Source organism: Nicotiana sylvestris, chromosome 4, assembly GCF_000393655.2.
Source record: "Nicotiana sylvestris chromosome 4, ASM39365v2, whole genome shotgun sequence".
In the NCBI taxonomy this organism is placed as follows: domain Eukaryota; kingdom Viridiplantae; phylum Streptophyta; class Magnoliopsida; order Solanales; family Solanaceae; genus Nicotiana; species Nicotiana sylvestris.
The window spans coordinates 168,948,486-168,960,795 of record NC_091060.1 but is presented as its reverse complement, the minus strand read 5'-3'; positions in this window follow the sequence as shown (position 1 = coordinate 168,960,795).

Below are 12,310 nucleotides of genomic sequence, written 5' to 3'. Positions count from 1 at the left end.
CCTTAAACAGATGAGAAGGCAAATGAGAGGTGTGTTTCAATCCTAAACATTAGGCCTTCTTTTATAGGGGAAAAATCCCCCCAAACTTAACTCCCAACCAATGTGGGACTTTGGCATTTTGCCAAACTTCAACAGTAGTACTTAACCAGGATTGAAGGGATGATTTGTGCGATGGCTGATTATAAAAACTAAAAAAGTTGCAAATCCTTAAATTAGTTGACTTCAAATTTTCCCTCGACAATTTTACTTCTTTCTCATTACGACTCTTTGTTTTATTAATCTTCGTTGGAGTAATTTTTGTACATGTTAATTGTTTGGATGATTTACAGAAATAGAGAGTGGCAGAATCTTAGTTGGCTTTAAAATTGTAACATCATTTTTAGTAGAATTCAATGTCCGAGATATTGTATACTAACATCTTAATTATTTACACTTTTATCCAACATGGAATTTATTATTTGAAGAAATATTTTAAATTTAAAAGGACATAAAAGTCAATCAATATTTCAAGGATATTTTCTTCTTTCAATATTTAGCGTTTTAACATTCGTGCTTTTATAATAATTAGTCTCTATGTCCGTGTTTTGCACGATTATTTCAAATCAAAAATTACCAAAAGCTATTGTAAATAATAAAATAAGTTGATTTTCTATCTATATACATGTCTACTACTATTATAAAGTGGAAAGATCCAAGTAAAATATCGAGATTGAAGCTGACACAAGAGAAAGTTCTACATGTAAATTCCAAACAAATTTAACATAAAATAGTAAGCAAATGCAAACCATAAACCATATGAAGATAAGCTAAAGTAGACATTTTTTTTCTCTCCTTGTGACCTTCCATTGCTTAAGTATCCGATTATTTTCTAAATATTCTACATAATTGATGACCAGTACTAAAAGCTTAAAGTATAAAAACCTTTGTGATAAAGAGTATTTGAGATTGTTAGTTATTGTCGCCATCCCTTTCCACCCCGAAGACATGTCCTCTCCAACAGCAGTTAGAAACTGTACCTTAATCAGTTCAAACTAGCTTTACCAATTTTTCAATTTCAAATTTAGTGAAAAATTAACTTAGTAATTTGGTCTGCTGCCCATGTAACTTACCGAAAATTTCTATGATAACTTCACCGAAAATTCCCAAAGTTCTTGATACCTATTATGTACTTTTCCTAGGGTTCGATAACAAATACTCAAAAACTCGAAGCATAAAATTGTATGTACGTCTTTCCGTCTCACCACATATACCATCTTTTTTAAGCTTAAAACCAATTTCAACAAAAATCTCAACTTCGACAACGAATAACTACTGCTACTCAACAACCAAATAACTCGTTGAAACACATGCATCAACTTAGTGCAGTTAAAAAGAAAATTATGTCTAGAATAGTCTTAGACAAGTTGTATGACAACTTACTGATTGCTCTCGGAAAGAAGTCTGTAAAGTGTTGGTCTTGAATTTACGGGTAATGGTCCATTGATACGGATATAGTAGTTAATTAAGTGATGTATTTCTGATACAACTCGAAGTCTTCTCAAGCTCAATTTCGATGACCTAATTTTGAATTTAACTCGATACAATTTTAGTTGAATTCAAAGTAGTCTAAATTTACAATTTTATCCAGTGTTGAATTATTTTCTTAGGGAAATATTTTATTTTTAAAGGGCATAAAAGGCGATTAATATTTAAAGGATATTTTTGTCACTCAACATTTAGCATGGAACATTCGTGCTTTTATTATAATAATATAATATAATATATATATATATATATATATATATATATATATATATATATATATATAGTCGTGCGTTGCACGAATATCTCAAGTCAAGTATCACATAACTTATACAAAAGATAGTAAAAATATTTGTTAAAGTGACAAAAATAAAACTAATTATTTTATGCAATAAATTACAATTGTTAGTAAACCAATATTTGAATTCAAAACATAATTGATCATCGCTTGTCCTACCAAAGGATCACAATTAAAATAATAAAATTTGTAATTACATTACCTTTATTTATAAGGTATAAACACGTTATTTGATCGTGTCTTTCTTAGTATTTTGCATTATTTGTGTATATTTGTAATTGCACTTCAATTGATATCAACAAGGTGAAGTCACTCGCAAGTTATTTGGTGATAAATCTTATATTCTACTTTGATTACCCTTGCATGATTTACACTTTTCTCAACTGCATTTTCAAATTCATCAAAGATATATACTATAAAATGTCTATTCGTTTATAAAATAATAGTAGTGGAGATAATTAAAGCTTCTACCTTGTCCATTCCTCATAACTTTAATTTACTACACATTTAAGGAATATATATACTACTAATGCAATCTACGTTGTGAGTAACTTTTAAGTTCATAGCATGATCAAAACAAGTACCAGTATATGCTAGTAATATTGCAAATCTACAATTACTCCCTGGACCTACACATGACTGCCAGAGAACAAAACAATGGAAAAGAGAACAACACGATAGATTATACTTTTGGGCACAAACATATACAGAGCTAATGAAATTATCAGGTAAAAGCAGTTATTAACTCTAACATAAACAGAGATGTTTCTTTGAAGATAGAACATGCAAACTCTTATTTAGTTGTGCACTTTCCTATTCCTTGGGAAATCTTTTTTCTACGGCATTTTTGATTGATGAACTCTACGTGGGCAGCATGCATGTTTACTCCTTTGAATTAATTCCTCTTAAGTGGTTGGTCTTCTTAGAAATTCTGTCTCGTTTGTGCATCAACGTACAATGATTCCATCCATTATTTTTAACTCTCTGCACCATCACTTGTTAATTGAAGGAAGATAGCATGCAAATCACAAAAAGTAGAGTGTAGTCCATTTTTTTCTCTTTAAACTTAAAACTAATTTCTACAAAAATATCAGAAACATAATTACTACTCCTTAGCAACCAAATAAACTATCGGCACACTTGCCGAATCATCATATTATAAGTTCATCAAAAGAAAGCATATCGATCTGGAGTAGATTTAGAGGTAGAATATCAGTCACATGCATGTAACTGTAAGGCGTAGTTAGGAGTAATAACTTCCCAATGGCGTAGTTGAGCGTTGGCCGTGAATTTGTGGGTAAGATTAGGACTGTCTGATCATGCATGTATAGTTATGTAAATGTAAGGGACAAAAAGTGATGCCTTTTTTCTGATAGAAGTCTTAACTATATTCAATATGAATAGGACAATATTTGAATTTACCCAAATATATGTAATTCTAAGTTGGTCGAAATTGGAGTTCAATTCAAACTTTGCTATTACGCAAAGTCTACATATTACAAAGTTATCCAACGCTGATTTATTTTTTGAGCAAATAATCTAGTTTTTGAAGGGTATAAAAGTCCGCTAATATTTTGGGATATTTTTGTCGCTCAACATTTAGTGTTTTAATATTCGTGCTTTTATAATAACTAATCTTAAGGGTACGCGCTTTGCGCGTGTACCTGTATCAATGAATACAATAATTTTTTAAAAGTTGTGTAAATATTATTAGACAATTGATTTGAGTTATGTAAAATTATAAAATAAAATATAAACAATTTTTTTAACATAATAAATGATGTTCCCATTTTAGCTAGCTCAATAAATAAAGATATCATATAGCAAAAAAGTTTCCAGATGCCTTATTTATGATTTAAAAAAAGATTTATATCAGTATTTGAAAATTAAAAATTAAATATTTTTGGTCTTCTAGAATTTTAGGATGAAAGTTGACATTATACCTCCTAAAAATTAGGTCAAATGATTTTGTGGCCCATTACAAATTTGTTTTTAGTTTTATTACCTCATTTTTTTTTTTACTCATGGGAGATTTGCTTTTACACATAAGAGATCTACAAAAGGACACTTTCTTAATTTCAACACTGTAAAGAGTCATGAAGGCAAAATACCCCCTAAAAATTGATAGTGACAATATAAAGTTTAAAGAATGACTAATATTTAATACTAATATTTTACAACAAATAACTTAATTTAAAGAGAGAATATAGTGAGACATTGTCACCTATTAGACTAAATGCAAGAAAGAAAAAAATTTGATAACTCATTTATAAAACATTTGTCTTTTACTATTTCATCTTTATTGCTTCAAATTCACATTGTTATCAATTTGACTCTTAATTTTATATCATAATCGACTTTTTAAATTTGCTTCTCTATTAATGCTCTTCTTACGAAAATTAATTTATATACCTTAAGAGTTTTGTCAATTTGATAAATAAACTTACTTACATGATGAATTAAAAATAATTAAATGAGCTTTTTTGCTAATTAGTTAATTCAAAGACTTAATTATTTAGTCTCAGTATTAAAAAATAACTTAATATTTATTTTCAAATTCGTACTATTACTTCATCCCAACTTTTAAATATTAACTATAATTATAACTTTATTTAAAAAAATTGCTTTCAAATAGTTAAAAAAATCATTAGTATGTCAATTTTGAATCATTTTTGTGCTTCTGGAATCATTGTGCTTTTGAGTCCTAGAAAATATTGCTAACGCATAATTTCTAAAGTTTTGAATAATAAGAAAATTGTATAGCTTAATATAGCTTTAACGTTTTGATATTAACGGACTTCAAATAAGGAAAAAGTTTAATAATTTAAAGTGCTAGATATTAGGATTTGCTATCAAGTTTAATAAGGAAAATTTTAATAAATAAAATTTTAGTTGATTTTAAAGTTCTAATTTTTTTTTAAAACAACTTAAAATCACAAATTTATCCAATGTATGAGTAAATTATTTCTAAAAATTGCACTAATATTATTAATAAGTGTATTTGAGTTATAAATTGAAAGTGTAATTAAGTAAATTAAAATTAAAACTTTTGGAGCTAGAGCACGAAAAAGGTTGTGCCGTGTCTTAGTTTTGGGATATGGCCATCGGCATAGCTGTGCGAGTAGTATTTTTTAATTTTGGTTCCCTAATATTTAGGACATTCATAGAAATCCAAAATACTCCTTGGTGTACCAAAATTTGCAACTTTCTAACATAAAAAGTATTAGCAGAATATACTCGTTCTTCTTATTATGCCTACTGACTATACTGAAACATCCTTGTGAAAAAATCTTAAAAGTTTTCTAATATTACTACAAATATAAAAGTACGTAAACTCCAAGATGCTGAATTACAATGCATTAATCTTGAAACATATGCACATGAACAACGCAAAACAAGTTAAAGAGTGGGTATCATATAAATTATTTTGATATTTGTAAATGCAAAATTCAAGTAGTAATATAAATACATGCATGTAAAATAAAACAACGAATACAAAAATATGTTTCTTAGAGAAAAAGAACCTAAAATGGTACTGCTGGAACATGCGAAATTTGACGATTAAGCTATAAAATTATAGCTTATTTTATAAAAGTATTTGGATATGTAATTCGAAACAGGAACGAATTTAATTATATAAAGTAAATTTGTATATAGTTCAAATAGACAAAAAAAACTTTTACAAATAATAAAGACTCCTAATATAAAAGAAGCCAAAACAACTTGTTTTTCACCAAATCTTTTTTATGGGAAATTAGTCCTTCAAAATTTTTATCAACTAATTAAGACTCCTAACAAAAAAAGCCAAAAAAAAAAAACGTGTATGAGAATTAGGAAAAACAATTTGACTACAAAATAGTCTCCTAAATCTAAAAAGGTATTAAATACAAAATAATAGGGTGTTGATAGAAGAGGGGAAAATTTAGGCAAAAATTTATTAACTTTCCTAGGCTGTTAACAACAACAGAATAATTAAACAATTATACCTAAATTATAGGAAAATTAATTAAATGACTATTCCTAAATATTAATAAAATACTCAAATTACTATGTTGTCCAATATGAACACTATAATTCAAAGGGTAAAAAAAGCGAATCATATTTCGTTAAAGGTCTTCGTGCTTTTAATATAGTATAAATATAAATATAGATATAGATATAGATATAGGTATAGATAGATAGATGTATGAGTCAAAATTTGACCAATCACGACCAACGACGAGTAAGACGAATGACGGGGTCTCCTTGAATCGATGTCCTGAGGGAGACGACCTTAAGGCAAACAAGAGACTGTACGACCCTTGTAACAGTGTAAGCCCATTAGGGAATATTAGGAACATTCCTTCGAATATTCCTTGTAATTTGCCTTTTACAGCTTAGAAGAGCTTCGCTCTTTGTATATGTAGAGGACAATAACCTTGTATAAAGGGGATTTTCCGAAGATTGGTTGCATTATTATTTACGAATGAGAAGTTTTCTAAAAGATTTTTATAAAAGTAGATCATTAAAGAAATCTTGTGACCCGTCTTCTCTTTATCTATCATTCTTTCTAGAGATTATTACACTCAGCTAAGATTTACCCCTTTATCTTTGATTGATTTGTTCAAAAAGGTTTCAATATCTTTTGAATCAAACAATTTGGCATCGTCTGTGGGGATTTCTATAGCTGAAATCGTAGTTTTCATCTAGATTCTTGAAAGAAATAATCACTTTTCTTCAGCTTCATAAAAGCCAGCAATGGCAGGAAAGGGAGAAGCGAGGCTAAATGCAATAGTGGGTGTCACAAATAACCTCCTGAATTCCCTCAACGAAGCCAGTGGAGAAGACAATAAAAATGCAACACCAAGTGTTACACCTGAGGGAGAGATCACCTCCCCGCATGGGGATCTAACGATCTTGCGCGAGAGGGAAACCTCAACATCCGCAGCAGGAGAAGCGTCACCGGCTGTCAAGAGGCTACTGGAAGAATGGTTGACGAGTACCTTGAGCAGCATGCTCGAGAAACCCGTTCAGAGAGGTATCAAAGACACGTTACCTGCAGAAACCGCAACTACTGCCAATGAGCCAAACACTGCACGAACAGGTAACACTCGTACTGTTACTGATGCAGGCAACGATGCAGTTACAACCATCTTAAAGAAAATGGAAGAGATGGAAAATCAGAACAAAACACTCCGCGACCAGATGAAGGAACATCAGGAAAGGGTCGATAAAATACCAGGCGCTCCGAAGTTGTTACCAAAATGCGATGTGGGCCGATTCGTCGAACAACCATATAGCAAAGGAGCAGCCCCCCATTCTATTCCAAAAACCTTTAAAATGCTGCCATATTTGAAAATATATGATGGTACCACGGACCCGGAAGATCACTTAATCCATTACGTTACCGTGGTAAAAGGTAATGATTTATCAAAGGAACAGGTGTCGTCTATACTGCTGAAAAAGTTCGGCGAAACTCTGACAGGGGGAGAGCTAACATGGTATTCCCAACTACCAGCACGATCGATATCAACATTCGAAGAGATGGCCGATAAGTTTGTCACCGCGCACGCGGGAGCGAAAAAGGCAGAGGCTAGGGTCAATGATATCTTCGCCGTCAGGCAAACGACGGGCAAGGGACTTCGGGATTTCCTAGCCCGATTCAATAGGGTAAGGATGAGCCTTCCGAACGAGTCAGAAGGGATGGTAGTGGTAGCCTTTCAAAATAGGCTAAACAGAAACGGGTCAAAAGCAACCAAAAAGCTACTCAGTAGACTCATGAAGTACCCCTACCACGTGGGAAGAGATCCACAATGCCTATTGCGCCGAAGTGAGGGAAGACGAGAATGACCTGAACGGCCTGCTTTAGCGATTAACATCAGTCCATACTGAGATAAGGAGAGATCGCCGCAACGACGGGCGAATGGATCAACTACCACGTTTCAATCGAGAAAGGCACCAGCCTTATATCCGAACATCCAATCTGCCTCCTCCACGACATGCAGATGTTGTGCCTTGACATACCGCACCCCCCCCCCAAATAAAATAGGTATGCCTCTATTGCTATCTGCTCATAATTTTTGTGTTTCCTCTTCAGAAACAGTGTACGCACTGGAAAAGCTCGGCACGAAGGTGCAGTGGCCGCAAAAGATGAAGTCGGATCCGAGCACAAGGAGGTCGAACGTCCTATGTGAATTCCACCAAGAAAAAGGACACAAGACCGAAGACTGCATAGGTCTGCGACAAGAAGTAGTAAGAATGTTAAACCAGGGATACCTGAAAGAACTGATGAGCGACAGAGGACGGGCCAACTTCGCTCCAGGGCGCGATCAACCTCAAGGACCTCCAAAACCACCATCACCAGCTCGTACCATACAAATGATCATTGGTGGCGGCAACGACACGGTAATCAACCATGTGAAATTCACCACCACACATAAACTCAAAAGGAAAGTTGCCCACGAACGGTATGACGACCTCGAAGACAGTATCATCTTCGATAAGTCGGATACTGACGGTTTGTCTTTCTCTCACTATGATGCCTTGGTTATAACTTTATGCATCGCGGATACCGATGTAAAAAGAATAATGGTGGATGACAGAAGCAGCGTGTGTACTGTTCAACCACGAGTCCTCATGCAAATGAGGCTCGAAGATAAAATAATACTGTGTTGCATAACACTAACGGGTTTTAATAATGCAGTAGAGTGAATATCTGGAGAAATAGTGCTACCCGTCCTGGCAGGAGGGGTCACCCTGGAAACGACATTCCATGTCATGAATCAGGAAAAAGCGTACAACGTCATCATAGGACGCCCATGGATACACGTCATGCGAGCCGTCCCGCCAAGTTTCTATCAAGTAATCAAATTTCCCACCCCATGGGGGATATTCAGCATCCGAGGGGAGCCACGCACCACCCAAGAATGCTACCGGATCGCCCAAAATTGCACACACACCAAACAACTAAAAGGGGCAAGTGCGGAGGCATAGCAATCAGTCATGTCGGGAACCAAACCCGACGTATAAGTAGAGGCCATCAAAGACCCGGACATCGTAGAAGCTTGCAAGGCAACCGTAGAAGATCTCGATCCCATCCAACTGGACAACACCGATAGCACAAAAAAGGCTTATGTTGGACACAACCTCTTGGAACCAAGTAAATATCGTGAGTTTTTAACTAACAACGCCGATTTATTTGCCTTTTCCCACTCAGATATGCCAGGAATACCAAGGGATATCGCCACACACAGGCTGAATGTCGATCCACTTTACCTGCCGGTACGACAAATAAGGAGAAAGTTCAATGTCGCCATCAATGAGGCAGTCAGCAAGGAGGTTGATAAATTACTCGCTAACGGTTCCATCAGAGAGTCGAAATACCCCCAATGGGTCGCCAATGTGGTCATGATCAAAAAGAAGAACAGGAAATGGCGGATGTGTGTCGACTTCACTAATCTGAACAAAGCATGCCCGAAGGACTCCTTTCCATTAACCCATATCGACCAGCTCATTGATGCAACAGCGGGGCACGAACTGCTGAGCTTCTTGGACGCCTACTCCGGTTATAACCAAATTCTAATGGCTGAAGAAGATCAAGAAAAAACAACTTTTCAACACTCACCGAGGAACGTACTGCTATAAGGTAATGCCGTTCGGACTCAAGAATGCAGGGGTCACGTATCAAAGATTAGTCACCAAGATGTTCAAAGAATAGCTCGGTAAGACCATGGAGGTTTACATCGACGACATGCTAGTAAAATCGACAAAGAAAGAGGATCACATTGTCCATCTGAAGGAAGCCTTCAAGATATTAAGGCAATACGGGATGAAACTGAATCCCGAAAAATGTGCCTTCGGCGTAACTTCAGGAAAGTTCCTTGGTTTCCTAGTGTCACAAAGGGGTATCGAGGTCAACCCAGATTAGATCAGGGCCATCTATGCAATCCCAAAGATACTGAACAGCAAAAAGCAGGTGTAGAAATTAATAGGACGAATAGTCGCCCTGTCGAGGTTCATTTCACGATCCTCGGATAGATGTCACAAATTCTTCAATGTACTAAGGAAAGACCACAGACTGCAATGGAATGAAGAATGTGACGACGCCCTGAGAAAACTGAAAGCGTATCTATCTTCGCCACCACTACTCGTCAAAGCGAACTCGGGTAAATGTCTACTTATGTATCTAGCAGTTTCCGAAGTTGCGGTAAGCGCAATATTGGTCTGTGAAAACAAAGGTACGCAATCTCCGATTTACTATATCAGAAAAACCTTAATCGATGCCAAAACGAGGTACCCTCACCTTGAAAAACTAGCTTTGGCATTAGTCGTAGCTTCACGAAAGCTTAGACCGTATTTTCAATGTCACCCATAAAGGTGGTGACAACCTTCCCCTTAAGAGGTATCCTACACAAACCCGAACTTTTGGGTAGACTGGCCAAGTGGGCCATAGAACTAAGCGAGCACGACATAACATACAAACCGCGAACTGCCATTAAGTCGCAAGTGCTCGCTGATTTCACCGCTAATTTCAGCGAGAAATATTGCTTGAAGCTAAGTAGAATAGGAAGAGCTCCGCGCTTCCAAACATACCGACCTATGGGTTCTTTACACCGATGGTGCCTCGGGATCGGGACTGGGACTCTCCTCGAAGTCCTTACAGGCAAAGTAATTCGCCAGTCCATACGATGCCCCGAGATAACTAACAACGAGGCCGTGTATGAAGCTGTGATTGCAGGTTTGAAGTTAGCCCTCAAATATGGCGCCCGACGACTCGTCCTCCATTGCGACTCTCAACTCATGGTGAACCAAGTCACTGGGACTTTCCAAATCAAAGAACAGAGACTACAAAAGTACCAGTCGGAAATTCACAAACTACTACCAGAATTCGATGAATGTCGCCTCAACCAAATACCCAAGGCGCAGAATATCGAAGCAGACAACCTCGCCAAACTAGCGGCGGCCACCAAAAATATCAACAAGGAAAAAGTGGTCACCCTTCTCCATTCTGCAATAGACCACGTCGAGGTACACTCTGTAAACCTAACTTGGGACTAGCGCAACCGCCTCGTAGCATATTTGTAGGATGGAATGCTCCCGCAAGATAAGAAAGAAGCCAAAAAGCTCTGGGTACAGGCAGCCAGATACAGCCTCGTAAACGGTGATCTCTACAAAAGAACATTCGGCAGCCCCCTAGCCAAATGTCTTGGGCCAAATCAAACAAGGCGAGTACTGGAAGAAGTACATGAAGGGCACGGTGGTGCCCACACGGGAAACCGCGCCCTCGTCCGATGCCTCATCCGCGCCGGATACTACTGGCCTACCATGAAAAATGAAGTCGCGGACTATGTTATGAGATGTGAACAGTGTCAGAAGTACGCCCCTATGATACATCAAGCAGGGGAACTAATTCATTCCGTCACTTCACCATGGTCATTCATAAAATGGGGGATGGATATTGTCGGACCCCTCCCAGCAGGACGAGGTAAGGTACGTTTCCTTTTGGTTTTGACTGATTATTTTTCTAAATGGGTGGAAGCAGGTGCATACACTTAGATACGTGAGCAAGAGGTCATCACGTTATGGAAAAACATAATATGCCATTTTGGCATCCCCAAAGAAATCAACTGCGACAACGGACCTCAGTTCGTCGGAAAGAAAACGACCGAGTTTTTCAAAAAATGGCACATCAAACGAATACTCTCCACGCCATATCATCCCGCCAATAATGGTCAAGCCGAATCCTCTAATAAAGTAATGCTGAAATTGAAAAAGAAGCTTGAGGACGCCAAAGGGCTATGGCCTGAACTACTACCGAAAGTATTATGGGCATACCGCACTACGCCAAAACCACCACAGGTGAGATGCCATATTCACTGATCTACGGGACTAACGCAGTTATACCCGTCGAGGTCGGAGAGCCTAGTTTGAGATACTCCAACTAAAGCGGGCCGAGCAACGACGAAAGTAGACTACAAGATCTGGATGAAGTCGAAGAACGGAGAGACATGGCCCACGTGAGAATAGTGGCCCAGAAGCAACAAGTAGAAAGGTACTACAACAAGAAAGCCAAAGTGCGACTGCTCAAAGTCGGAGACCACGTCCTCAAGGCTAAAACACATGCCGCAAAAGACCCTAATGAGGGAAAACTAGGAATAAACTGGGATAGACCATACAAAATCACGGCCGCAGCAAACAAAGGAGCATTCCAGTTAGAGACAATGGAGGAAAAACTACTCCAAAACAACTGGAATGTCACCCACCTCAAATACTTCCACTTCTGAGAGGAGGCGCCACTTAAGTCGTACTCTTTTTCCCTCACCCAGGTTTTGTCCCGATCGGGTTTTCCCGGTGAGGTTTTTAATGAGGCGACAAGGGGGACGTCTCGAGGTTCGAGGTATTATTCATTACCCCGTCCATCGACATGATCTCCGGTGCAGAGTAATAAAGGGACTAGTTGTATATGTCCAAATTTGACCAATCACGACCAACGACGAGTAAGACGAATGACGG